General features: G+C 37.5%; 1 protein-coding gene across 3 annotated transcripts in view; it reads right to left on the bottom strand.

Moving 5' to 3' along the window:
- STK32B (serine/threonine kinase 32B) overlaps positions 1-26,336 on the bottom strand; it is a 157,542-nt gene that overhangs the window by 130,209 nt on the left and 997 nt on the right. The gene's annotated exons all lie outside the window — the stretch shown is intronic.

Raw genomic sequence — 26,336 nt, 5'->3', positions numbered from 1 at the left:
AGAGCTGAGAGCAGCAGACTCTGCTCTACAGGAAACAAAGGTGGTGAATACAGCAGCTTTAGAATTTGGATACTAAAATAAAAATGCATAAAGGAAAGGATTTATAATCTGCTTGAAACTGAAAATTGGGGAAAAAAATTTGAACTGAATCCTGTGAGATTTGGGGCTGCCCAGGTGTTTGAGAAGCAGGACTTTCTGTCAGCAGCCTGCAGCTGGGGTCTCTGCTGAGGAGTTTTACAGTGGGACACTCTCTTGCAGTTCTTGCAGGCCAGTATTGGTCTGATCAACAAGATAATCAGTTCAGCAAAACCCCCTTCCACATAAACTTACATCCACCTAAATCCTGTTCCCACAGTCATCCCTCCAAGTGCGTGACTGGGCTGTCTAAGATGACCCTTAATTTAGGTAGGAATTTAACACAGTGTAGAAAATATCATGAACAACATGTTAATCTCATTCATTTCTTTGATAGGGAAAATAATCCAAAAGTTCAGCACAGCATGCCGGTGGTTTTTGTGTCACTCCTCTGTTTTCAAACTTTCTTATGTTTCTGCTTATTTCTGCTAAAGTTTTAACAAGCATGTTCCTTAAAAAAAAACTTATTTTGAATTTGTTCTTTACCTTGCAGTCATTCAGCTGAGTCCAGTTGCCAAAACAAGTGAGAAATTGTTGAAACAGTCTGTAATTATCTCAATTTGAGTCAAGTCACATTTCAGTAATACTTGCCTATATTATATTCTGAAATCTGACATGTTTTGAAATACATCAGTTTGAAGAATGAGTCTGTTTTTGTAAAACTAAGATTAAGCATTTATCTGTAGCTATGTAAAGGATATTTTTTTATTGTCCACATAAGTTCTATTTCTCTGCACTTCCATCTTTCCTGTGATTATTGCTCTGAATGACTAGAACAACTTAATTTTTTAATTAGATTATTTGTAAATTGGACTTCCATACAAATAAAATTATTAAATGAGGCACTAGAACATGGAGCTGAAGATGGATTAATAGTAAGCTAAATAAGTGGTTAAAAATCATAGCCACAACAATTGATCAGACTTTCTTAATTTCTATGTTTAACTTGAATAGAAAGTGAGATGTTACATTTTCATATCTTCGTTAAGAAAAAAACAATTTTTTTTCTATAGCTAACAGTCCCATGAGCCTTATTTAAATTAAGGTACAATGACTGTAATGCATTTTTTGCAAGAGAAAATAAAGCCAATTTTAAATGACTGAGAAAATATGTAAACATGCCTGAGCCTGCATCTAAAATGAGCAAGGCTTGCAGCACTGTGGTTTTCTGGAAAGGGATAATTCACTGGAGGGAGACAAATCAGTCTCTTTTGATCATTCAGACATAGTCCAAACATTGCAGATTCATAAACTCAGGAAGTTCCTCCCTTGGAATATTAGAATATACAGAATAAAAAGTGGACTACCTTGCAGCTGAGACTACCAAATTTACTGAGTAAAACTCAGGTTCTTCAAGCAACAGCTCCATCTAGGACAGAGCAGCACCTCCCTGATCACTGTGAAGGGTTGAGCTAAGTTCACTGCCACCTTGGTACTACATTAGCCATACACCCCAGGTGGTTTCCTCAGATGTTTTAATCTCACACTCTCAAAATTTTGGGCTAATTTTATTAATTTCAAATTTTTTTCCACATTCTGTATGTGCTTTTTTGTCTTTTCTGGTGAAAATTCAGTGCCAAAATATCACCACTTACTTCTTACAAGAATTACAGCTCATCACGACCTGTGTCATTTTCCAGTGTTGAAAATATCATCAGGTTCAAATACTGCCATTTCCTCTGTGCAAGGAAGGACATCATAAGTATTAAATTCTTGTCCTCCAAAACATGGCATGTCTTGTTCTTGTGGTGCCTGGTGTTGTAGCTAATGACATTTTTCTAGTGCAAAGCCCCACTGAGATAATGCTATGGCTGGCAGAAGGACATTTTCTTCAGTATCAGTAATATGACTATTACTCTTGAAAATAGCTTTCTTCACTCAAGAGAAAATACTTCAGTTCTCAAGAGAATACTTTCTTTTACAGAGGAAAAAAAAATATTTTCCAACTTTTCGAGCACTTCTTTCATTTTATTACCACACCATACTTTGGAGGTCTTACACACTGTCTCAGAATTTGAGTATAAGAATATGAACTATTTTCAGAAAACAAAATTTGTTTGTATTTTCTTCAGGTAATTTTTCATGCAAGTAAACCCACAGTTAAACTTATTAGCAACACCATGAGGGAGTTTATTTCCAGTTTCTTTGATTTTCTGAATTCGGAAAAATCAAGTATTATAATTTCCCCTCCCTCATCTCCCAACTTCATCCCTTAAAACATCACCATTAGTTCAAAACTAAGAAGGAATATTGTATAAACCAGATATTTTGCTAACTAAGAGACAAAGTAGATCAGCATTTATGACACCTGTTTCACGTTATGGTTAGAGCAACAGATGCCTGTTAATTTTAGGAATGTGTTGTTTATATATATATATAAATACTTCATTTTATTTCTTTTCATTTAGTCATACTCAAATAAACCTTCAATTCATCCCTTTGCACAGATTCAACTCTCTATTAATGACTATTAGTGCAAGTATACCTTACTTGGATTAGAATATTAGATATTTTCAAATTAGCCCCATGTAGAGCATTTTCCAGTACTCTGATCTTGAACAAACAAGAGGCAGATGATGGCAACAGGATTCACAACTGAATTTAAAGTTTCATCCTGATTACCATGAAAAGCAAAAAAATGTGGTCCTAACTATTACAGATACTTGATCAAATATATTAGTGTACTCAAAAACTCCCAGGAGTATTTGGAAGGATGGTGCTGTGGCTTGTGACTGAGTTATACCCAGGAGCATCTCTACTGCCACAGTCTTCCCATGTGACCTTAGGTGATGCTCCAATATCTTCTGCTGCTGTCTGTAGAGAACGAATCATTCCATCTCCAGGCAGCTGTAAAATTAGGTATGGAGAGCACCTTAGAGCTCAGACACACAAGTAATTTGGAGAGTAGTAAAAACCAATCCAGGTAATAGTGCTTCATAAAAGCACCATGAAGACTGAAAGCCATTTTTAAAGTGTGAGGAGCCTACACCACCGTGGAAGCAGAGGTACAGAAATCAGGGGATTGATTCAAACCCCACACATCAGGTTGTGTTCTGAAAACAGAACCCAGCTTCCACTTCACACCACACCTTCTCAGGCATGTCCTCCAAACTGCACAAGCCCTGATGGAGCAGATATTTAGTATCAAACTTTCTAGTGAAAGATAAAATACTTATGTCTTTCTCCACTGCTCTCTGAGAATAAAGTCTACTTTGGAGAAAATATTCACTTCACAGACTTGTATTTTAACAACCACACTGCAAAAACACTGGAGATAGTTTTAGTGGAAATGCCTATTATTTTTTTAATCAGCACTATATACATAATGATATATATTAAAACAATGAAGTGTATGCATTCACCTCTGCTGCATTATTCACAAATACTATGTTTACTTGAACCAAAAAAACACAAAGAAGTTACATCAGCAATGCACCATTATGTATGATGTGTTTGATTTATGATCTTACAAGGGAATATAAGATTTTTACCCTTTCATTTGCAGTTTTACTGTTCAAAATCTTCTCATTTTGTACAATATTTGTTCAAGTGTAAATTACATTTAACTAAAGAGGCAATATGAATATTGGGTGGATTCTAGGTAGACCTGACATCTGTTTCCTCACTGCAGCTGAGGAATATTAATTGTATGTATATGTGATTAGTCCAACTACACTCATTAACCATTACCATTCTTGTTTCTCCTAGAGAAAATATCCAATTGAATGTGGCCAAAGCAGAGGCATTCATGTGCTTTGCAGAATGAAAAATAAAGTAGAGGCCTTTCTGGAAGAACTTGATAAGCTAAATTCAGACTCTCCTTCCCTGGTTGAGTCCCACTGATTTATTTGGACTGTCTGGGAGCAGCCAAACCAGAACATGAGCACTAAGGCATTAGGAGATGTACAGTAAAGCCATATTTTTAACACAATGAGCTTTTCAACACATTAAGATTCATTCTCACTGATCTCAAGAGAAAACAGAAACAAGGAGATATGATGTGGCCATCAGCCAAGAAAATAGATTATTTAATTCTGACCCCTGTCTTGCAGGTCCATTTTGGGGTGGTTTAATGCTTCCTGTTTCTGTGAATCAGGAAAACAGCATAATGACTAAACCAAATTTCCTTCCAGATTTGGCCTGGGTGGTTTGACCTGAGACTCATTGGATAGCACTGCTGTTAGGATTTCAAACTAGTTCTGCAGTTTTCTTTCCATGTCTGTCTACTTTTCAGATGCTCCAGCCCTTTCCAGGGAGGGCCACAGGCTGTGCTGACAGAACCTCAGTAGATCTTAGCAGCTATCAGATCTTGTTAAAATTGTTGCTGTCCTTCCACACAAAACACATAGCATGAGTAACCAAATATACACAGTCATATATTTTCAATACTAATAATAAAATCCCCTACTTGAATGGACATAGATAGGACAAACATGAAGAGAGCCTAAAAATTAAATTAAGGATCATAAAATGGTTTTGACAGTCATAAAGAGTGTCATTCCATCATGCTCTGTACATGGTAAGTGCATTAGTGAAGAAAAAACTCTGCTTAAATTAAGGAAGAAATGAATTTCTGCTGACAGAATGATAAAGCCAGGCATGCCTTTGAAGTGAATGAAGAGTACAAATCTGCATAGCTCCACAGGTTCCTGAGTAAAATAGAAATTGCTATACATTATTTGACTGGGAAACTTACTAGTTAGATAGAGATACATAACCAAAAAGAAGTTTCAGAGTGGTTTACCTCACTAATGATGAATCATGATGTTTCTGATCATATTTAGGGGCTTTGTATTTAACTTGCACGACAATTCTTCATGATTAATGAATGTTTTAGTCTCAATATAAACTAATTATGTTAATATGTTTTTATAATTATTCAGACTTTATTTTGCAATTAGAAATAATTTAAGAGCTTTGTAAGCAAAACAAATTTTATTTAAAATTCAGCTAATTTTGTTTTGAACTGTACAATGCATTTCAGTCTGATCATGTTTGCATACTTCACTTTCTTCAGTGGAAATAAAACATTTCTGTACTGTCAAAAGACTTTAATTTCAGAGCTCTTGACTGATCCAAAGTGGCTTTTTCAACAACAGTTCATTTCTGTATTTTGCTGCCTTGTGAAGGCACCTGCAGGCTGGGATCTCTGGCTGGACTGCACCTCCCTGTCAGAGTGTCCCCACAGCCTGTGCTGTCCCCCCTGGGCTGGTGGCCCTCCCGTGCTGGGCTGTGGGAGCTGTGAGCAGGCACAGGTCTGCATCCACAGAAGGGATACAAGGATCAGATTCCAATGCCTTTGAAGAATGTCACATCACAGAAATGTAGTCCAGCTTTGAACTGCGCCAGAAGGAAATCTGGAAAGGTAAAATTTAATTCCATTCAAACTTTCAAAACCAGATTTGTTTTCCCAGAATAAGGCTTAATTTTTATCTGGGAAAGTAACAGCATTTGATTTTGGCAACAAGTTCAATTATCCATTAAAATTGTTATCAGAGGAAAAGTCTGCTTCAAAAGAAAAAATAAAACAGGGTGACAGATTTCATGTTATCTTCCATCTATGTCATATTTCAAACAAGACATAGGGTAAGCAACCTTTTCCCTTATTAAAATGGGGAGAAAATCTCAGTACCAGGGTGTTGGAAAACCAGCAATGTGATTTTATTTATACCTCTCTAATTTCTATATTCTATAAATAAATAGCTGATACCATAGATAAAAGAGTGGGCTAAAGAACATCTGCTGTGATGCATTACAGACATTCTGATTTCCTTATGTCAATCCTCCTACAAGGAAGTACTTCACATGCAATTTAGCTACACATTTGATGAAATTCACAGAATATTTAGACCATGCATGGTTTGTTCATCCAAAGCAGTGCCAGCATCATGGGGTTCTACACTGTAATTAGTGAAATCCACCTCACATCACATCGTTAAAATGAGTGGGGTTTTCCCTAAATGGCTGGGGAATTTTCTGAATGTGCTAGTTAAAATGAATACTGGAAGGAACTAAAACAGCCTACCATTTTTCAAAATGCTATAAAAACAGACTAGAAGAATTTGGTGAATCAGCTAATAATTTACACTGTTACAGAACAGACATGTGTTGCCACAATGAGAAGTAAAATTGAAAATTAGCATTTGAAAGTAATCAAGTTGCTAAGTAAAAAATATCTAAGGGCTGATTCTCAACTCTTCTTCCTTTTTAATTCTGTAAAAGAACATAACCGTATTTCTAATGCAATTCTATAAAAGCTGCAAAAAAAAGAGATAAGATGAGATTTTGCATTCACAAGAAAACTCTGACTCCTTGGTAAACAAGAATCTGTTTGAACCCAGGATCAAATGAAAATTTCTTTCCAGAGCTGCTTATTAAATAAGCCAATAAGCCAAATTAAAATGATACTGCCATTAAATACATCTATTCTGAAAAATGTATTAGGCAGCTACCTGAAGCCTGTAAAACAAAGTTTTCTCCTTGGACAAGTAGAACAGACTGCAAATTGTTCCAGCTTGTCTCTGAAGGAAGTTTAAACTGAAACTCCTGAGCGCCATCCCACAATCTCCAGAATTTGCCTAGGAAATTGGAGGTCTATCACCAAACCAAAAATCAAGAAAAGACATCTGATGCTTTTGGGGATGTAGGTGTCAGCTTCTGTGAGCCACTGGGAGGGGTTTGTCTGCCAGCCACTGAAGTCAGGACAGAATCTTACAGCTGTAAACTGCAGTGGGATTTTGTGGTATTCACATCCTCTGAACAAAGAGAGATGATTCTCTCTCCCAGGATTTTTCCTGGAGAAGGCAGCACAGAGGGAGAAGAGAAAACAATTCTTATCTCTCCTTGCTGCTCCTGTTGTTTGGCACATGGGGAATGTGTTAAGGAGATTGTTTACTGAAGGTGAGGGATGTTTGGATCGATTGGCCAGTTGGGTCAAAGCTGTGTCGTGGCTGTTGCCAGACAGTCAGGGGTTTTCTTTAGTATCTCTTCAGCATAGTTATAGTACAATACTAGTGTAATATAATATAGCTTAATAAAGCTTTTCTCAGCCTTCTGAAATCATGGAGTCAGAGCACATTATTCATCCCGTGTTGATAGGATTTTGGTCTAAGAACACAATGATCAGTTTTTGCCTAAAGTCCCCTGAGGGGTTGCCCCATGGTAGATCTATAAAGGCTCCACCAGCAGCACCAGTGGCTACAGGGGTTGCTGTTATTTTTATCCTGTGGAAAAACAAAAGTTTCTTGTCCTGTGGAAGGCATGGGAATGTTTAGCTGCTGCTTTGCTCCACCAGAATTTTAGTACAGGTAGGATGAAATTAGCTATTCTTTCTGAAGGATTGGGCACAGATAGATGTTTACTGGCAAAGATTAGTTGTACTGATCAGAAGAGCTCTTGTGGCTGCATCTCTCTCTCACAGTATTTCTTGGGAGCATTAGATTAAAAAATAAAGTTAATTTTTTTATCTTTATGCCTCTTTAAGACTAGTCTAAATTTTTACCATAACAATTCCTCATTGGAAATTTTGGTGTGCTGCCTCCATCTTCAGACAGGTTACTCTGTTTCAGAGGTGTACAGCAGTACTCTCAGGTGGCTGGGGGGAAAAATAGAGTAAATGAAAAGCCAATTCTTGCCTGTGATGGTTTGTGTGAGCAAATCCAGGAGGGGGTGAGAGAAAAAACTATTCTTACAAATAAATAATCTCAGTCTGAAGAATACAAAGCAATATGAAAGATCTGTTCCTGTGAGTAAGGATGTGACTTCAGCTCCAATGAAAGCAAACAGAAAGTTACCTAGTTTTAGAGGTTTTTCTCATCATTCTGCTTTGTGCCTACTTTCCATTTTTCATCTTTTTTTATTAGAGAAGGAAGAGAAAGAACTACAAAATCAAAAGGTCTTCACTGATCTCAGCTGAAATGAGAAATTTTTGAGTATTGATTCATGATGATTTCTGCTTCACTATTATTGCTGTCTGTGTCCATTTAGAGTGAGTGCATTTTTGATTTTTTTTTCTGAAATGAGAACATGTGAAGAAATTCTCCTTTCTATTTGCTTTTGGCTTTTCACAGGAAAGATTTCTATTTTCATACAGCCTAATCATGAGAGGAAGTAGAAAATATTTATATTTCCCACCATCAGAAACATATGCTTTGGGCCCTACACCACACCAAAGATCTCTCACAGTCCACCTCACCAACTGTATTTTCATGTGATGAACCTTTTCATGTGATACTATGATGAGAGCACATGATCATCCAGGAAAAGACTTGTTCTTTGAAAAACTGACAAGAAAATGAGGCAGAGAGACACCATGTCTGGCATGCTGCAGCAGCAGGAACAGAGGAGAGCACAAGCACATCCCTTTTGGTGCAGTATGGGTGTTCAGACCAGACTGAGCTGACTGTGACGCCCTATGACACACCTGGGATGCTGCTTTAGTTAGAAGTCTGTTTGCAAGGGCAGTGAAATTACATGGTCACCTCCACAGGGAAGTTGTAATGCTTATTAGTACAGAATTTGTGTATTTTAATTTAACAGGAATAGCTTTATGTCAAAGTAGAGATCAAACTCTGATCCCTGCCTGGTTAATATACACTGACACCAATATTTGCATTCTCCCTCACACATAAGTGAGCACAGGCAATAAAGACAAATTTAAAACTATCTGTTGATCATGTCTTTTGACTTTGATGGCAGTTCCAATAAGGTAACCAATTAATTTTCTGAAAATAAGTAAGAATAGTAGTAAATATCCTATATCAGAAAAATTTCAGCTAATTCAATTTCAATTCAATTGCTATTATTTGAAGGCAAAGTTAATCATTGAAGTTAATGAATTTTTAATTGTTTCTTATTAATAAACAGCAACAAAAAGGAAGTCAAATATTGCTGTCAGAGCTTGGCAGAAGATATAAGGAACATGAAATATGTGTTATCATGGCAAAAAGTCATCTGGACAATCTAGTAGGAATCAAGCCCAAAATCATAGCATGTCCTCATTGGCAGGGCAGTACAAAACAGGAAAGAATGACTGTCTGTGTAACGTCACCACTGATGATGTCAGCTGCAAAAAAAATTAGCACAGACAATGATATGTTTTAGTTGTCTTTTTTTGGGGGATAATGCAAGATCTTCAGAAATCCTGATGATGACTAATGGTACAGGCAATTACCAAGGTGAAGCTTCCTTGACAAATATTTCAGATTTAAAACAGCAGCAGCTGAGATGGCTTAAAGGAAAAAGAGACAAAATACAACAGTGGAAGCATGAAAGGAGGATAACACTGCAAAAAGTCAATTAAATTTATAATAATTCCTGTCCCAGGATATCATCAATTGAAAGGCAAGTTCAGAAAGGGGTAGAACTAGCACATCGTGAAGGCACAAAGTGGGAAAGACTCAGACTGTGGCTAAGCAGTGAGATCAGTGCAGAGCTGACCCTTTGCAGGGCAAGCACAAATAACACTCTTTCAATACTACTTCCATGCCCGTGGAGGTGGAGGGTCACTGATCTGATCAGTCTGACAATGTGATACCATGGACTGAGAATGAAAATTCAAATGTTTGTGATAGGCTGTCAGCCCAGAGGATCTTGACCGTGTGGGTCAGTTTAGTGCAATCCTTCAGCAGCATAATTTTAAAGCAGACCTTTTCAACATCTCTTTATCTTCTGTTATGATGTCTGGTTAAACATCCATCAACTGAGTTAAAAAACCCCAAAACAACTGGACTCTAAATACATAGGCTTTTACTATTAGATTTAACAGAAAAGCAAAAGGAATTTGGAGTACCAAATCTATGACTCTTTTTCAGCAAAGAGCAAGTAGCACTAGATTGTTGCGAAAAGTCTGTAGCAGCTGATCAGAGATTTTACATATTGGTGCATAACTCAGTGCTATGAAAAATGTCATGAGAGGTCAGATGTTCCTCTGGGGGACTGAAATATGATAACAATCCTCACCTTTGCTAAATAACTGATATTGATGTCTGGACACAATCATGGTTAATACCATCCTGAAGTCAGAAAAGATTTGCTAGTAGCTGAAAGCAGCACACAGTATGATTCACTTCTTGTGCACAGGATTCAGTGTGACTGATCACATGGAGCTGGCCACGTGAAAATGGCCACACCATTCTATGATTCTATGAAAGAACATGATTCTCTCTCTATTTAGCCTGGCACTCAAGCTAAGTGACATGAATAACTGGAATTATTAGGTTATAATAAGGTTTGATGCATGGCTAACAGTGAAACTGTGTTAAGTCCATAGCCCTGACCTCACTGTCACACAGAAATCAGCATTTACTCAGGCAGTGTCAAGTCTCCAGTATAACCAGAGGTTAGTTTATCATAACAGAGCTGTTTTGGCTGCTTTTATGTTCTGTTAGCATATAGCATTCAGGTAACCTATTTTCCAGTAGAAAGGTTCCTTTTCATTGACTCATTTGGCTCAGTGGAAAGTAATTGGAACTTCTCATCCATGTATCCTATTATAACCAGCAATTTGCAAAATTTTGCTATTACAAACCCACACGTCAGTGAATTATTTTTTAGAGCAGTGAACTATTTTTAAGCTCAGTGAAAGTGTCAATTAAAGATCCCTTTTTGTTGCCATCAAAACAGTTCTGTTTTGTGACAGGACAGAGATTTGGTTCAGAGAAGCTGTTAACTTAGCAGCACCACTGGAAACATCAGAAGTCATCAAGGAACAGCTGGATTGATGTACTGGCCCTTATCACAGCCAGTGAATAGCAGGAAAGCCTCTGTGAGTCTCCATGCTTTTCAAATTCTTTCAAAAGACACTGACACTGAAACCAAGGAGAAAAGTTTCAGGATCTGCTCCAACATAAAATGCAAGACCTCTGTTAAGTGATAAAATGTAGCACTCTTCTGTTGAGAAAAGAGAGATTCTGATTGACCATGTTGTTCTCTTATGGATGAGCTGACAAAAACAATCTCTGAAATCATTGCAAGGAAAAACAGGTTGACAGGTATAAGCAGCAGAACAGATACTCCTTGAGAAAATGTATTGCTACAATATAGAAAATCTAAATTTCACTTTACTGTAATAGACTTCCCTGTGAGATCAGGATACACATAATGGACTATGAAGCATCTTTTTCAGCTGGAAAGTGGGAATATTCACCTCCCTCAGAGTTTCTATGAAAATAACCTCATTAATAACTGAACTGGAAGGCTCTCTGAGGGAAGTTGCTATGGGAATAAAATGTCAAATATCAGTGTACCAAACTCTTTTCTCCTGCAATAAAATTTATCAGAGTGATCCCCAGGTGAAGGAAAATTCTTTAAATTAAGTTAACAACAAAATCCTCAGTGAGACATCCATCAGTCTTGCACATGCAAAGGTCTCTGTAATTCCAAACACGCCAGAGGAGGCGAATAAACCTCTTTGCTCTCAGCTCCTCGGGGCAGTGCCTCTGAAGGCATTGTTCTTGCAGACCAAAATGAGCCTTGGTGCTGTGTTAATGGGAGGTTGGGGACCCATGTGAAGAAGATTTTACTCAAACACCTAGAGACAGTATGAGTTGTTCTCTTTTTCTTATTAATTCAGAACCCAAGACCTGAGGAGTCTCTGTCCACAAATGAATATTGAAGAATTATCTCTTCTGTTTTTAACCACAATTACAAATGAAATACTTGGGGTGGGTAAGGATATGAAAGACCAGAATTATTCTCATTTCAATTGGGATTACCCCCAATTTAGTGATTTTTAACCAAACCATCACCATGGGCTGCAAATAAATGATACCAGTTCTAACTAGCAGCAGAAGTATGCCTGGAGTGCCCCTGCCTGCTCCAGCCTCCAGAGGCACATCCCAGGCACAGCCTGGGCCTGGCTGGGGGATCCAGCTGCAGGCATTGGGGTTGTACAGCATCAGCTGTGGGTAGAATGGGGATTGTGAACAGGAAAAGCTGCTCCTCATCATGGAAAAATACAGTATTTAATTAAATACACAGCACACCTAGTGAGTACATTTAAGGGCCAGATCTTCAGTAGAGGAGAATTAAAGAAAATTTCAAGTATTCCATTACTGCCTGACCACAAAGTAGCACCTCAGAGTCCAGCAGACACTAGATACCTCTTAAACTGGCTAGATTTCTATTGACTGTTTAAATAAAAGATACAACATACTTTAAAGAGAGCTGACCTCCTCCATTAATTCTGTTAGCCTACCCATAGTTATCCATCCTCTGCAGTTAAATGACTTTCCCTATGTACTTCAGTGCTCAAGTTGCATTTTATTCATAGGTCTTGCAAGTGTTTTAAGCTAAGTTATATTTCTTAGAAAAATAATAAAATCCATTTTAGAGATGGAACTTCAAATCCCAGCCTCTGAGGTTGTAAAGGCACTGACCTGAACTCATCTTGACAGTTCTGATTTTTAGAGTTATCTGGAGCCAGGAAGAGGCTTATTTTTGATTCTAGCTAAGGTTCATAATATTTCTCTGTGTGAATCATCTACTTGCATAAGAGTCACTCCACCTTCTCTGCCATTTTGGACGAAAGTCTCACAAAAGGGTTTTTTTACCTACATGCTCCAGACTAAACTGTTGTTGATCAAACATAATCAATTTTCTTCAACTTCAGATTAAGTGATATCCTGACCTGTTAATTATAATTAACACTTTTGTATACGTAACTTTTTTGTGGTTGTTTCTATTCAGAGTGGTATAGAAAGGATAGGGGAAAAAAACTGATTATAACACCTATATTTAATTCATAAAAACTTCCATAATTTCAGTGCAAGGCATATTTCTTCATCTCAGTGTTTACAGATAAATATTTGATGAAGGAATGGGTAATCTTTCTATGGAGACTGAAAAAAATGGGCTGACTGCTGTACATAAAATGACCATCTAACTGTAGAAGTTTTTTTACTTGGTGCTGATGATTTATTCTCTCATCATTGTCCTTCTTACCTTTGGGAAATCCTTGTACACTTATTTACAAGTTATTTATAAGTATGCTTATTTACACTCCACAAGCAATTACACCAAAGCTGATAGGACTGTTCACTGCAGAAAACAGTAAATATGAATAAAGAAAGCAGGCACTTTATCTTATCTACCCACTGCTAAGATTAGGAGTCGTCCTTGTTTCAGCTGGAATAGAGTTAACTTTCTTCTTTGTATCTATTATAGTATTTATTATTTATTATTATTATCATCATTATTATTATCTTATCTCAACCTACATGTTTTACCTTATTCTGACTCTCCTCTCTATCCAGCTGGGAAGGGGAGCAGAGTGAGCATGGAGGTGTGTGGTATTTTTTGCCATCTGAGATTAAAACCACAACCGAAGTGAAATATTAGAGACTTCAAGCAAAGCAAACATAGATACACTTATGAAACAAACCAAACCCCCCTCAGGTCAGCTGGGGCAGAGGTGAGTGAGGAGAGGAGGAGGACTTCAGAGCAGCCACAACTCCCAGGTTATGGCTGGGAGCTGGCATTAACAGCAGAAGGTCAGTGGACTCTAAGCTACAGCTTAGATTTACCTCATATCATCACGTAACAGGAAAAAATAAAAATATTCACGTGGCAAGCAGGGTGGGGAGCTGATAGACATTAATGCAAAGAACACAAGTTCTAATTTTAACCACAGAAGTTATTAGGTGCAAAGCACAAACAAATACTGAGCTGCAGAGGATAAAATTGCTCAATGTAGCAGAAGGCTTCTTAGTGCCTAAAACATTCAGTGGCACTAAATGTGCTATACCAGTTCTGCATAATCACAGAAACAGAACCTCAAATAAGTTTAATTATAGATGTTAGATGAAAATAATGAATACTGGTGACTCAGTTCTAGAGTTGCCTACTGCATACACTGGGTTTGTTTTTATGAGACTAAAGTATATAAAAAAATCTGTGTATATATAGAGAAAAAGAGAGAGAGAGTCCCTAAAATATACGTGCATTTATATTATATTTTCTTAACTAGAATAAAATGGCAAATCGTATATCAGAGCTTCCTCTGCCTATATATGAAAATAATATTAAACAACCTTGGCATCTTCACAGTACAGAATGGAAAGCTTACAACTTAGCAAAAAAAAAAAAAAAACAAACTTGTGGATTTTTTTTTTATTTACAGGTTGTGAAAAGCACTGGAAATCATATCATTAAAGACTAGAAGAAACATGTTGTACAAAACAGTTGCCAGCAATCTTTCTTGGTGACCTGCTGGGGTGTATTCTTTCCCAAACTGGAATTTAGTGCTTCAGGAAGATCTTTACAATATCCAGGACATCCTGTCATTCAAAAATTCGGGATATCATGGATCCACATATGTCTGTGGATCACAAGATGTACATGAAATACCTAGCAGAGGAAAGTTAGAGGGCTGAGAGCAGCCTGCAGTTACTCTCAAGTATTTGTATGCCCAGGGAAGCATTTAAAAATCTCTGCATCTCACAAGTGAGAAACCTGAATGCCACAATCTTTTCTCTGTAATGGACAGCTACAACAGTGAAAAAGCCACCTTCTGTTCAAGCATTTTAAAATCCATGACTGTGCTTCCTCCGACACCACTGAGACACTGATGGCTCCTGGCTTGGGAGCATCAAGAGCTGAAGTCAAGGCAGCACTCAGCCTGAGTGCTTGAAACCACTGAAAACCTGGTGTCTCTTCACTGCCACACACTACTCAATCTTCTCTACACAGCAGAAACCTCTCCTCACTCTCAGAAAAGCCTTGTGAAAGCCATTCAGAGAGCAGATGTTATTCCAGCAACAGCTGGAATTTGCCTCCACTTGGATGTCCTGCCTCCCACAGCCACAGCCAACACCTGTGAACCTGATGCCCAGTCCTTTTCCCAAACTATAATTTTTTTTAAAAAGGGGGGGAACAGGACAAGATATACAGGGTGATTGTAAATAATTTTTTTTTTTTTTTTGCTATTGTGAAGCTGCCCAGGCAACTTTACTCTAGCTGCTCTCTTCCCCTGTTACCAACAGAGAGCTCGCTAAATCCAAAAGGAAAAAGAAAAATTATTGCCCTGCTGAACGTTTGGATTGACAGCAAATGTTAACTACACTATGACTCCTTTCCAGCAAAATCACACAGCACATAGTGCTGACAATTTTGTTCAAAAAAGATCAATAAATCCTTCCAGAAAGTCTTTCAATACTAAGATTTTATGGAGAATTTCACACTGAAAATATATTTCTCTTTCCAAAGTACTTTTCATCTGCTATTATTATTTGCACCATAAAGAAAACTCTAGATTAATAACTTAGCTTAAAAACTTTAGCAAGAGATCTCAAAGGCATGTCACTGGGCAGGAAAAGATGTGGCAATAAGGGCATAATTGGCATGCAGTTACTGAAAAATCACATGAAAAGGCTGGGCAGAGAAGAATCTCATGAATCTGCATAAAATTTCTGGCTAATCTGTTCCTCATGCTATGTCCAAACCAATCTCAATAAAAGCTAACTTGGTTTTACAGCAATTCCCCACACATAAGATTCTATTTCTGTAGTTTTCACATGTTAAAAGAGTCAAATACGATCTGGGCTTAAAAGAATTACTTTTCTTACTTCTCAAAATGATCTTTTGATGATCTCTTGTTGTTTGACTTCAAGCTCTGTCTAGCAGTTCACAGACCTTAAGATGTGGTATTGCCCCAAAAGCTTTTGCAGGCTTTACAGCTTGGAAAAAGATTTATCTAAACCTTACCCCAAAAGGCACAAAATCAGTCTTCCTAACACAATGTGAAAGCAGTCCAGGGGGAAGTGGAAGATCGTTTCAGAAAGGTGTGAAGGACACTCAGGAGGCTGACAGTGATTTTGTGATTATATTGCGTCTTTGTTTTAACAAGGTAGCTAAGAACAGTTCTCATTGCTCAGCAAGGGAGGTGGAACAATCTCAAAAGGAAATAATAATTACTGGAAGGATTAACTCGGTTTGCATTTTTATATCTTAAATAAGGAACAGAAGGTGTTCCCTTATCGCAGCTAAAATAGGAAAAAGAAGGAAAGCATTTTTTGTCCACTGCAGCAGGTTGCCATGTAGTATATTTGTCTTACTAAATACAACAGTCCTTCTTACACAGAACAGTGTTAACAATAGGATGATGAAATCACTGCTCTATTTTATTCAGGATCATACCAAGCAAAAAAATGACAGGGCAGAAAAGTACACCAGGTGTAGAACTTATCTAAATGTTTCTAAATTTCAATGAATTAGAATTGAAATTTATTTCTTAAAGAAAATGAAAAAAATAAATAAAATGAGAAAGAAAGTGGGAATAAACACAAAATCAATAAAATATTACCAGATAGAAGTTAAAAGTACTGGTTTCATTAGTATTTTGAGTCAGATAAACAAACTGTAGGGTAGATTTCATGAATATATCTAAACCAGCTTTTTTCAAAATAGACCAAAATAGAAAAAGTTTAATGAAGTATAAAGCAGAAATTTTCATATTATGTTATGATATTATAAAGAAAATATTTATGGGAATATAAAATTTGGGAAATAAATTTCAGATTCATCAACCACATTCAGTTATCATTAGAACCTCAAAAACCTGTTCAAGTAAGCTGCCACCAGCCCTGGCAAAGCCTTCTAAGAAGCATCCTTCAATTTAAAAGGAAAATATCTGTCTTAATTATGGGATGAGTGAAACTTAGGTGTCTACATTGTATCTAATATATCCATATCAGAAAATACAATACAATATTTCTAAGAACAAGAGCATTACAGTGTTTGATACTTTTGTGTCAAGATCTGTGACAGCAATCACAGAAAAAGGGCGTAGGAGAAAAACTGATTGTAAAGAACCTTCCATTAGTTGTAGCAGAAATAAATCATATGCAAAACTGGAAGAAGAACCTTGATGTACTGACTACCAGTAAAATAAACTGAAATCAAAGAATCTCCTATATTTTTATGTTGGAAAAGTCATTTAAGACCTTTAAGCCCAACCTTAGATCTAACGCTGCCAAGTCCTCCACTAAACCATCTCCATAAGGCCCCAATCTCCTGTAAGCTTTCCTTGCCAGGTTAGAAGATACAGAAAGCTGATAGTCTTTAAAAGAGGGGTGGTGAACCAAGACTTTTACAAACACCTTTTTGCAGAGTTCAAATTTCCAGTGATTAACACCAGACCTGTCCAGTGACCTCACAAATCACAGCCTTTCCATTCACACTGTTTCATTTCCTTATTAAAATACACATGTTGATGAGAGTCAAAGTAGAAATTAAGGAGTTAAAGATGAGGTCAAACTGAGCATGTGAGAGACAGCTGCATGTAAATAAGTCTCCTAATTACTGGAGTGGAAAATAAGTTATTTAGAAATGAAAGGAAGGAAGGCCTCATTTCTGTGATACAAAAGTAAAACCCTGCTCATAGCCTTGTTGATGGATATTTGAGGTGAATGCTGACTGCCTAAGGGAATAGACCAATGTATAACATTCAGGTTTTCTTGAGGACAAGCTGAATACACGTCACATGCAGTGCTTTCATTCTATTTGCCAGATTTTAGTAAGAGAGGTATCTGAAAGGGAAAGCCTGGTAGTACTCACCAGTGAACAGATGCCTTCTTTCTTTCCTCTTTCCTCCAGAAATGTGTGTTTTATAAAGGTACAGTACTATAGTGTAGTATATAAATAGTATATATTGGCCTAACTATAAAACTGTACTGTATACACGTAATGTAAAATTTAAACAGTATAATGTTAATTACTAAGGCTCTAAAATTAAATAAAAGGATGTTCCATCGAATACTGTAATAAGAGACACATTTCTAAGTCCTGATGAATATATTTACGGCCAACATCCTCTTGTACTGAGAAGGTAGAGGCATCTTGGGCCCCATCAGTTCTCATCTGCAGATACAGTGTGGTTTGAACATACATTTCTGATAAAGAAAATAGTTTATTTGGATCAGGTGCAGCCAAATAAAAACCAGTGTTATTCTTCAAAACATTTAATGTATTAGACTGGACCCTAGAAATTAAACAAACTTTTTTCTTATTTAAAAATAGGAGAAAAAAACCAAGACATTTGCCTGTTCTTTTTTCTAAGACCCTGTATTTGCTATTCATGCTGGATTTTGATTGAGTCCAAGGAAACTCAGAGTATGATTTAGTTAAGAAAATAACTTTTATTGATCTCTTCAGTTTTTCATGTTTATATAATAATAGTATTTTACTTTTTCCTGTTGCAGGGAAGCTTACACAGTGTGCAAAAGTACAACAGCAAATTAGGCAGCAGCTCAGCATAGACCTACATTAGGCAGTATTTAATGTCATTCAAGGTAATCAATTTAGATAGCTCATGACACTAAGTGGAACTGTGCTCAAGAGAGATCACACCTTCTGATGAGAGCACTGCTTACTACTGCTGCTCTTCCTCCTCCAAAAAGTCCAGGTTTTTCCTGCTGAGTTTGGTGGGTGTCCTGTACCTCCTGTTCCTTCCCCTCACATGTTTTACCCTAATAGGATGATGTGGAGCTCATCTACCAGACTGAACTAGAAGTTCTCCTTTTTAATTGAATATTGTCTAAGAATTTTTACTTTGTATTGATTGATCTCAGTAGCAACCTTTTCCACACCTTTCCCATCAGGTCAGCATTAGCTCACTCTGGCTAAGTCAAAATGTTGCGAAACTGCAATAATAAATTGATATTCTTTCCTCTATCCCACCCTTCATTGCTTAGTCACAGATTTCACTGTCCATCAGGTTTTGCTTCAGGATGGTTTCACCTTCTGCCTTCTCAAGCTTACTTTTTAATGATAAATGTAGAACAGAGTGAGTCTTGTGCTTGGCCAACAAAACCCTGCCTTATTTGGTTTTATGCCCACATAATAACAATAATAGCAGAAAATACTGTACAAAGACAGTTCTGGTGAGACAGCTCTCTGAGGATCTATGGACAAGACCATAATTCCTTACTATGTTCATTTCCCAAAGATTTTCCTGGCCATTTTCTAATTCAGCCAGGTACAATATTTGATTCCAGGCTGAACTTCATCCATTGGACACTATGGTACCCAAGGTTCACAAAGAGCTCCCTATGCTGGCCTTGTTACCCACATTCACACATCCACATTAGGGAACTCTTTCCCTTTCATGCCAAGTGCTGTCCAGGACTCAGTGTCTGTCACACTGCAGCCAGGTGGGGTGAGGTAGATCTGCTCCCCCTTGTTCTATGGGAAGCTGTCAGACCTTTTGAACTCTACTGGAAGTGAAGCCAATATTGAGCAGTAGAGTCAGTTTAATAAATGGTTTTAATTTGAAAACCATTTGTCCTGGAACAAAACCATGCATTTGCATCTCAGATTGTCACCCCTTCCACCATTCAGCTTTTCCAGTCCTTCAGAACCCAGCTCTCTGAAAGTCTGCTCTTTGGCACAGAAAACAGCAGCAGCACAGCTGAAGGAGCAAAGCCTTTTCACTCCCCTTGTGGACAGGGATGGGAGACAATGTCTGAATTTGTGAAGGAGGGAATTTAAAAGCAATGGTGTTGAAATTGAGAAAATAATCTTTTTTTTTCTGAGTTTATTTCACAATCCATTTTTATCTTGATCTTGAATAGGAGTATCTAAGATTACCTTGCTCAATGCTTGGATAACTTTGAATTATTTATACTTACTTATTCACAAAAAGTCTATGTTGATATCCACATAACACATATTGCAACAAGGGTAAAATGGTACCTCTCCTGAGCACTTCCTCAATAACAAGCCAACAAGAAATTCCTTCACACTCTTAGAGTTAGGTAGACTTCCAGAATTTGCAGAATTCTGCAAAATTTGGAAGTCTATAAAAGCAGCAGCAATGACTTCCATGATGCCATTGTTTAAGATGGAGGTCCTGACAAAGAGGTTTCCATTGAAGAACTAAATTCTGGAATTGTAGTAAATATTGTTAGGAAGGATCTTGAAAATTTATTTGGACCATCTCTAAGATTTTGCTGGCAGAGATTTTGTTGAATCTGGATGATGTAAAGTTCACTACAATTGACAAATACTGTAGCTGTCCCTGGAAAGGATCTTTGTTCTAATCCAGACAGTGTGAGGTAAATCTGATATTGCACAACCTTTTTAGGATATTTAAATGGAACAGAGATGCAGCTCATTTGAGATAGCAAGAAGCTAAGATGAAAGTGCCAGATTCATCTTCTTTAGAGTTCCCTGTAAAAAAGGGAAAACTGATATAGTATTAAGCTTCACCTCCAATTATCATTAGTGTCTGAAGAGGTCCACATCATTTGTGTGTGTTGTACCAAAGTCTGAGCCAGGAAGATAAGGGCTGATGGTGATTGCAATGTTGTGATATTCCTTCTGAACCTCCTTGGACACAGACCATGTCAACTGTCAACAACAGTTTGGCATTTGGTACCTCTGTGGCTACCTGAAATTATCATATTGATCTGTGCTCTCCTTTCTGTCTGTATTCTCCCATTGTCTCGTATCATGCTGTAAGTGTAAGCTCAACACTGATCTGTTTTCCTCTGTGATTGTACAGACACTGGTATCAGGGTTTCTGAAGTGTTTTGCACTACACATAAGGGAGACTTCCTGTCTAAAGTTCAATAAATGCAAAATAAAATTGTATAAAATTCAACATGGTCATAAAACAAAGTATTAAAAAAATCCAGTGGTCGGTATCTAATCTACCTAAAATATTGATATTCAGTGTAAAATAATGTGCTTGACAGCTGTGGTTTTCAACAGAACTGCCTTTGAGCAGTTTTTAAATCAGATTTTGGTATTCTTATCCAATTCAGTTCTAAAGGGAACTGGAATATTCATCTTTGCAAGGAAAAAAATAAAATGCAAGGTAACACACCAGAGAACTTTCATGAACAAACTAAAAATCCAGCAGAAATATTGATCCCACATGCTGTTTGCTGCTCTCTCTAACAGAAGGTATTTAGGTTCCAACCCTTTATTAGACTGTTCTTTAGGGCTGTATCTCATTAAACAAGTAGTTTGAAAATAGTGTGTTATTATCCTTGTGATCTGAGCAGCTCTGTGACTGCATCAGACATTGTCCATTACAGCTGTGAGGCAGCAGGATGATGAGCACCATCAGATCACTGACAATAACTGGACACTGCATACTCTGCTCTCAATCTGACTCACTTTGACATTTACCCATTGCTTTAAATTGGTTCCAAGCAAAACTCTTGTTTGTAATTTTCCTTATGTCACTTTATACTTCTCCAGCTTTCACTGCACTTATACATAAACTCAGCCATTATGCTCAGAATTTAGCTACCTGAATCCATACCAATTTCAGGCATTTTTCTTAGGCTCTTTATCTGGGTTTTAGGCTTTTAGTACAAGTCTTTTCAGCAGCTAGCCATTTAATAATGATGTTTTCTGACACTCGCCAACAATTTTAAATCCTTCATTTAAGCTGAAGGCTTTTCTACAGAGGAGAGGTAGAAATCAATTTTAAATTACAACTTCAAATTGGAAGTTTAACTCCAGAGGATGGATGCTATATTCTAGTACATAAGATTTCCATTGAGCTCTGCAGTTATGACACTGCAGCAGAACAAAGCCTTGTGGCTCAGGCAAGGAAGTTGGACTTCAGCACTTCCTTGAAGTAGATAAATAAGCACTACAGTGAGTCAGGGTCTGGCCACGGAGAATAAGCCAAGGCATGCTGCTGTGCCTCATTCCCCAAGACAGGACCACACTACTGAGGCACAGCCTGCCACAATGCCCTCCACAGAGGGGTGCTCGAGCTCTGCAGCTTCAGGATGCTCAGTGAAGGTTCTCTGGAAATACATATTCACCTTAAATGTAAAGTCATGTACGCCAAAAACAAAAACAGGCTCTTTAAAAGTTCAGTATACTTATTTCTAAAACTAACTGTAGCAAAGCTGACTTTTTAAGCCCCAAATAATCAAATACACTTGGCAGGACCAATTTCTAACACTTTGTTTCTTATCCTTTCCTCTGTATCTTCCACCACAATGTAGGCAAATACCTTTTTCCTGTTTGATAGTAGTAATATCTCTCCTGAGTCAGCTCCTTTCTAAATTGCTCTTTTTGACTATTCAATTTTCACACTTTGAATATGATTGAAATTTTAACCAAACACAGTCAAGCAAATCCAGCATGAAAGACACTCTTTACAGGCACTAGGTTATTGCTAATATATTCATTACTTTTGATATTTACTGAGAATTTGCAAGGAGAATTTACCAATGGTGAATACTAGCCTTAAGCTTCTATTGCCATTCTTGTGGATATATTGCTGTTTTTGAAGAGTTGAACATGAGGAAAAATTTACTTCTTTGCTCTCCTGATATACACTTTATATATATCCTGATATGTCCTGATATATCCTGATATATACACTGGATATACGTATTCAGGAGAGCGTAGCTGTTATGGGAATAGGAAATATTCAAGGTGAAGAGAGACAGGTTCCTTTGCTTCAGTAGTATTAATCAAAGTAAAACTGTTTTCCTTTTACCTGAGCTGACTACATAATTTGTACAGTATCTTGCTTAAAATGCCTTTTAAATGTCTGAAAAAATGTTATAGTTCCACACCATATAAGAGTCTTGCTTTAGTAAGGAGTAGTGATGCTGCACAACACCAGATGTAGTTCTCTATGCAACCTATACAGTAATAAAAGTAATAAAAGAAATGAAACATATTTTTCTATATCTTTAGCCACAGTACAAGGTTTAGGCAAACAAAGGGCTCTGTTCCCTGCATTATTCCTAGCTATTGTGCCTTATCCTAGGCTAAGAAGAGAAAATTAGATAAATACATCATGGTTTTACCAGAAGTTTTTTGCACATGAGTAACCAGACATTTTTCCTTGATGGCAAACTTATTTTGTAGATTATAGAGTTGGCTTAAATTGAATTTTTCTCAGTTTCAGTGGAATGAGACATAAGGAGGTCTAAGCAAAGCTGAATAAGGTGAGGATAAACTGACAAAAGGCAAGGTGGGCAGCTGTGCTGGTTTTGGCTGGAATAGAGTTAATTTTCTTCAAAAAAGAAGAAAGCAACAAGTGTGTGGCTGTGTTTGGGATTTGTGCTGGAAACAGAGCTGGTAGCTCAGGGATATTTCAGCTGTTTCTGAGCAGCACCTCCACAGAGCCAGGGCCTTTCCTGTCCATCATCCCACCCACCAGTGAGGAGGCTGGGGGTGCACAAGGAGCTGGGAGGGGACACAGCCAGGACAGCTGACCCCAACTGACCCAGGGATATCTCACACCATATCCCACACCCTATGGCTTCGTGCTCAGTATATAAAGTTGGATGACAAAGGAAGGGGGAAACGTTCAGCGTGGTGTCATTTGTCTTCCCAAGTCACCGTCACACGTGATGGGCCCTGCTCTCCTGGCTGTGGCTGGACACTGCCTGCCCCTGGGAAGCAGGGAGTAAATGCCTTGTTTTGCACTGTTTGTGTGCACAGCTTTTGATTTCCCTATTAAACTGTCTTTATCTCAACCCATGTAACTTTTGGTCTGATTCTCTCCCTCATCCTGCCTTAGGGGGAGTGAGCAAGTGGCTCTGTGGGGCTGAGTTGCTGCTTGGGTTAAACCATGGCAGTAACAAAGGAAAAAATATTATTTAGAAGTGGGAAATATGAGGTTGTCAGGGGTTAAAAGCAAAGAAGATTAAGTCTGGATATGATCCAGATGAATACTTACACAAAGTGTTCAGTGGTCTTGATAACTGACATGATTAGTGTGGTCATAATTTAAAACTTTGCATAAAACAGAATCAGAGTGTTGCAAGGAAAGAAGTGAGTGATCATCTATGAGATTATGAATGATAGAAGTGGACCAAAATTCAGTCCTGCAAAAGGCCATGTACATAGGAACACCAAAAATTTCTAATGTGGATTGGAGTTCATCAGTGGAAATTACTGAGCAGAGCACTGACCACAGGGTGACAGAACTATTCACATGGTACATCCATGAAAAGGGCATATGTAATTACAGGATATGCTAGAACTTATTTCCAGTGGAGAACAGGATGTATTCTTTCCAACACGTGGTCCCAGGAAAAACTCACCTACAATTCTGTGTATAATTTTGATTATCTGTGTGAAACCAAGACAGGTTCAAATGCAGACAGATGCAGGGCACAGGAAATGAGAAAGCAGCAGAAATGATAGAAAAATAGAAAAGGTTTCCCTACAAATCAAAGAGTGAGAGGGGATGTTTTTTGTTGTCTATCAAAGCCCCAGAATAATCCTGGAGGGGGAGAGCACTTTAAACTAACAATAACATGAATTAAACACAAATCTTGTAAGTAGGTTAAGAAACCTAGTCATGAAAACAGATGTTTCTAACCATTCAAAGAGTGAAGTTCTGGAAGATCCTTCTAATAAAAATGGAACACAGAGAACTAATGTAGCTGGTAAAAATTGTATGCATTACTGCTTTTAAATAGATTAGTGTATGATAATGATGTGTTGTTCTGGCTGTAATAACTGGGAACTAACAGCATGTACTTCAGGCTTCTGGTTCTCCAGAATATTTTTTCTCTTACCCTGAGCATGGAGGGGAGTCTACATACAGCTTACAGATTTTAGATCTACTCAATGGATCAACACCTCTGCTCATTAGAAAGCAGGAGCTGTAACTCTGGAACAGACACCCCATAGGCTTGTCAGGCAGCACCTGGGTGCTCTTCACACACTATTTCCATATATTTATTTATTAACTAATACACTGAGTAAGTAACTTTTTTCTATTATTTACAGAGTGATGATAAATGGCTTTAAACCTTTACTTCCAAAATTCATGTTTTATTCTACACTCATCATAAACATGCATGGATATAAAATGGCAATACTTTTTTGTGTTAATTTTTATAATTTTAAGAGGCAGCTGAGACATTATGCACAATACACTAAATAGATTCATTTCTAATATTCCTACATCTTCATATACAACTTACCTACTCCAATTCTCTATGGATTGATTGTTATTCTTGAGCAATTACAGCAGCTCAAGAAACAAATCCACTTTCTCTCGTTATACTTTTTCATTGGCTTTTTTTTAATTATATATTGAGTCCAATATTGTGGGAAATGGTGACTTTTATAGCTGCTAGGGGGAATACGAAAGAACAGCTTCATTTTGTATTAACTTCTGTTAGATACATTTTCAAAGAGGAGATATTTTCCCATATTGTTTAGGTACTTGGGAAAATGCCATCCTGAATAACATTTTGTAAGTACTATTGGAAAATGGTAATTGTTTCAAAAGCAATGGACTCTTCTGAACTAGATGGTTGTGCCAAGCAAAGTATATTAAGAGGAATAAAAGATTATGTTAGCAACATTCATAATGGGGAAAACCACCTCAGAACAAAACAAAACCATGCAAAGAATAAATAATGACCTAATTGAAATCCATAAATACTTCATGTGCTCTTTTTTTTATTAGCTGTTAATAATGGCTGCATTGCAGAAATGCTTTCTGGATAGAAAGAGAACTAAGTGCCATGAAGGCGTTTCTGCAATAATTTACTATTGAACTTGGTTCATTTTGTTCAAAAACTGACCACAATTTTGTAGCATGGGGCAAAAAAAAAAATAAAGGTGTTAATAATTCATGGAAACTGCTAACTCAAGAGAGCCCAATTAGAAGTCTTCAAAGGCAGGAGTATGGGTGTCTTTTTACCTTAGGGTGTCTGGACAAGATTAACAGCATGCTTTCACTCTGGAGTATTTCTCTGTGAGTTACCTCAAGGTTTGCAACACCAACTGTGCATGGCTGAGACTTTGCCTGGGGAGAGGTGAGGGGGCTCTTTCTCACTTGTGTGTTTACACAGCATGACCTATGGTAAAGGTCTGAAATTTTCTATCAGTACAAGAAAATGGCAGCAATGGCTCCACAACACACAAATGGCAAACAATCTGTCCCATTCCCCACACAAACAATGGAATGGAAACCACACCTCATCATGCTTTGCCAAGGAATAGGAAATGGTAATCTCAAATGCAAGAGGTAGTCACCCTTTCAAGCACTTTACATCCATTTAAGACATTTCCCAACCCACTAGGAAAACAATACAAATATCTCTATGTGCCCTGAACATATAGGGCAGAACATATATGTTTTTGACTTGTTATGAAACCCATGAAGCCAATGTGAGTCTATTAAGGCACAATCACTTCCTAATAAAATATATTGGGAACTTCTGGGGAAGTTCCTCAAAATTAAGCACCCATTG

Source organism: Passer domesticus, chromosome 4, assembly GCF_036417665.1.
Source record: "Passer domesticus isolate bPasDom1 chromosome 4, bPasDom1.hap1, whole genome shotgun sequence".
Lineage (NCBI taxonomy): Eukaryota > Metazoa > Chordata > Aves > Passeriformes > Passeridae > Passer > Passer domesticus.
The sequence above is the reverse complement of the archived record's forward strand: the minus strand, read 5'-3'. Positions and strand labels throughout refer to the sequence as shown.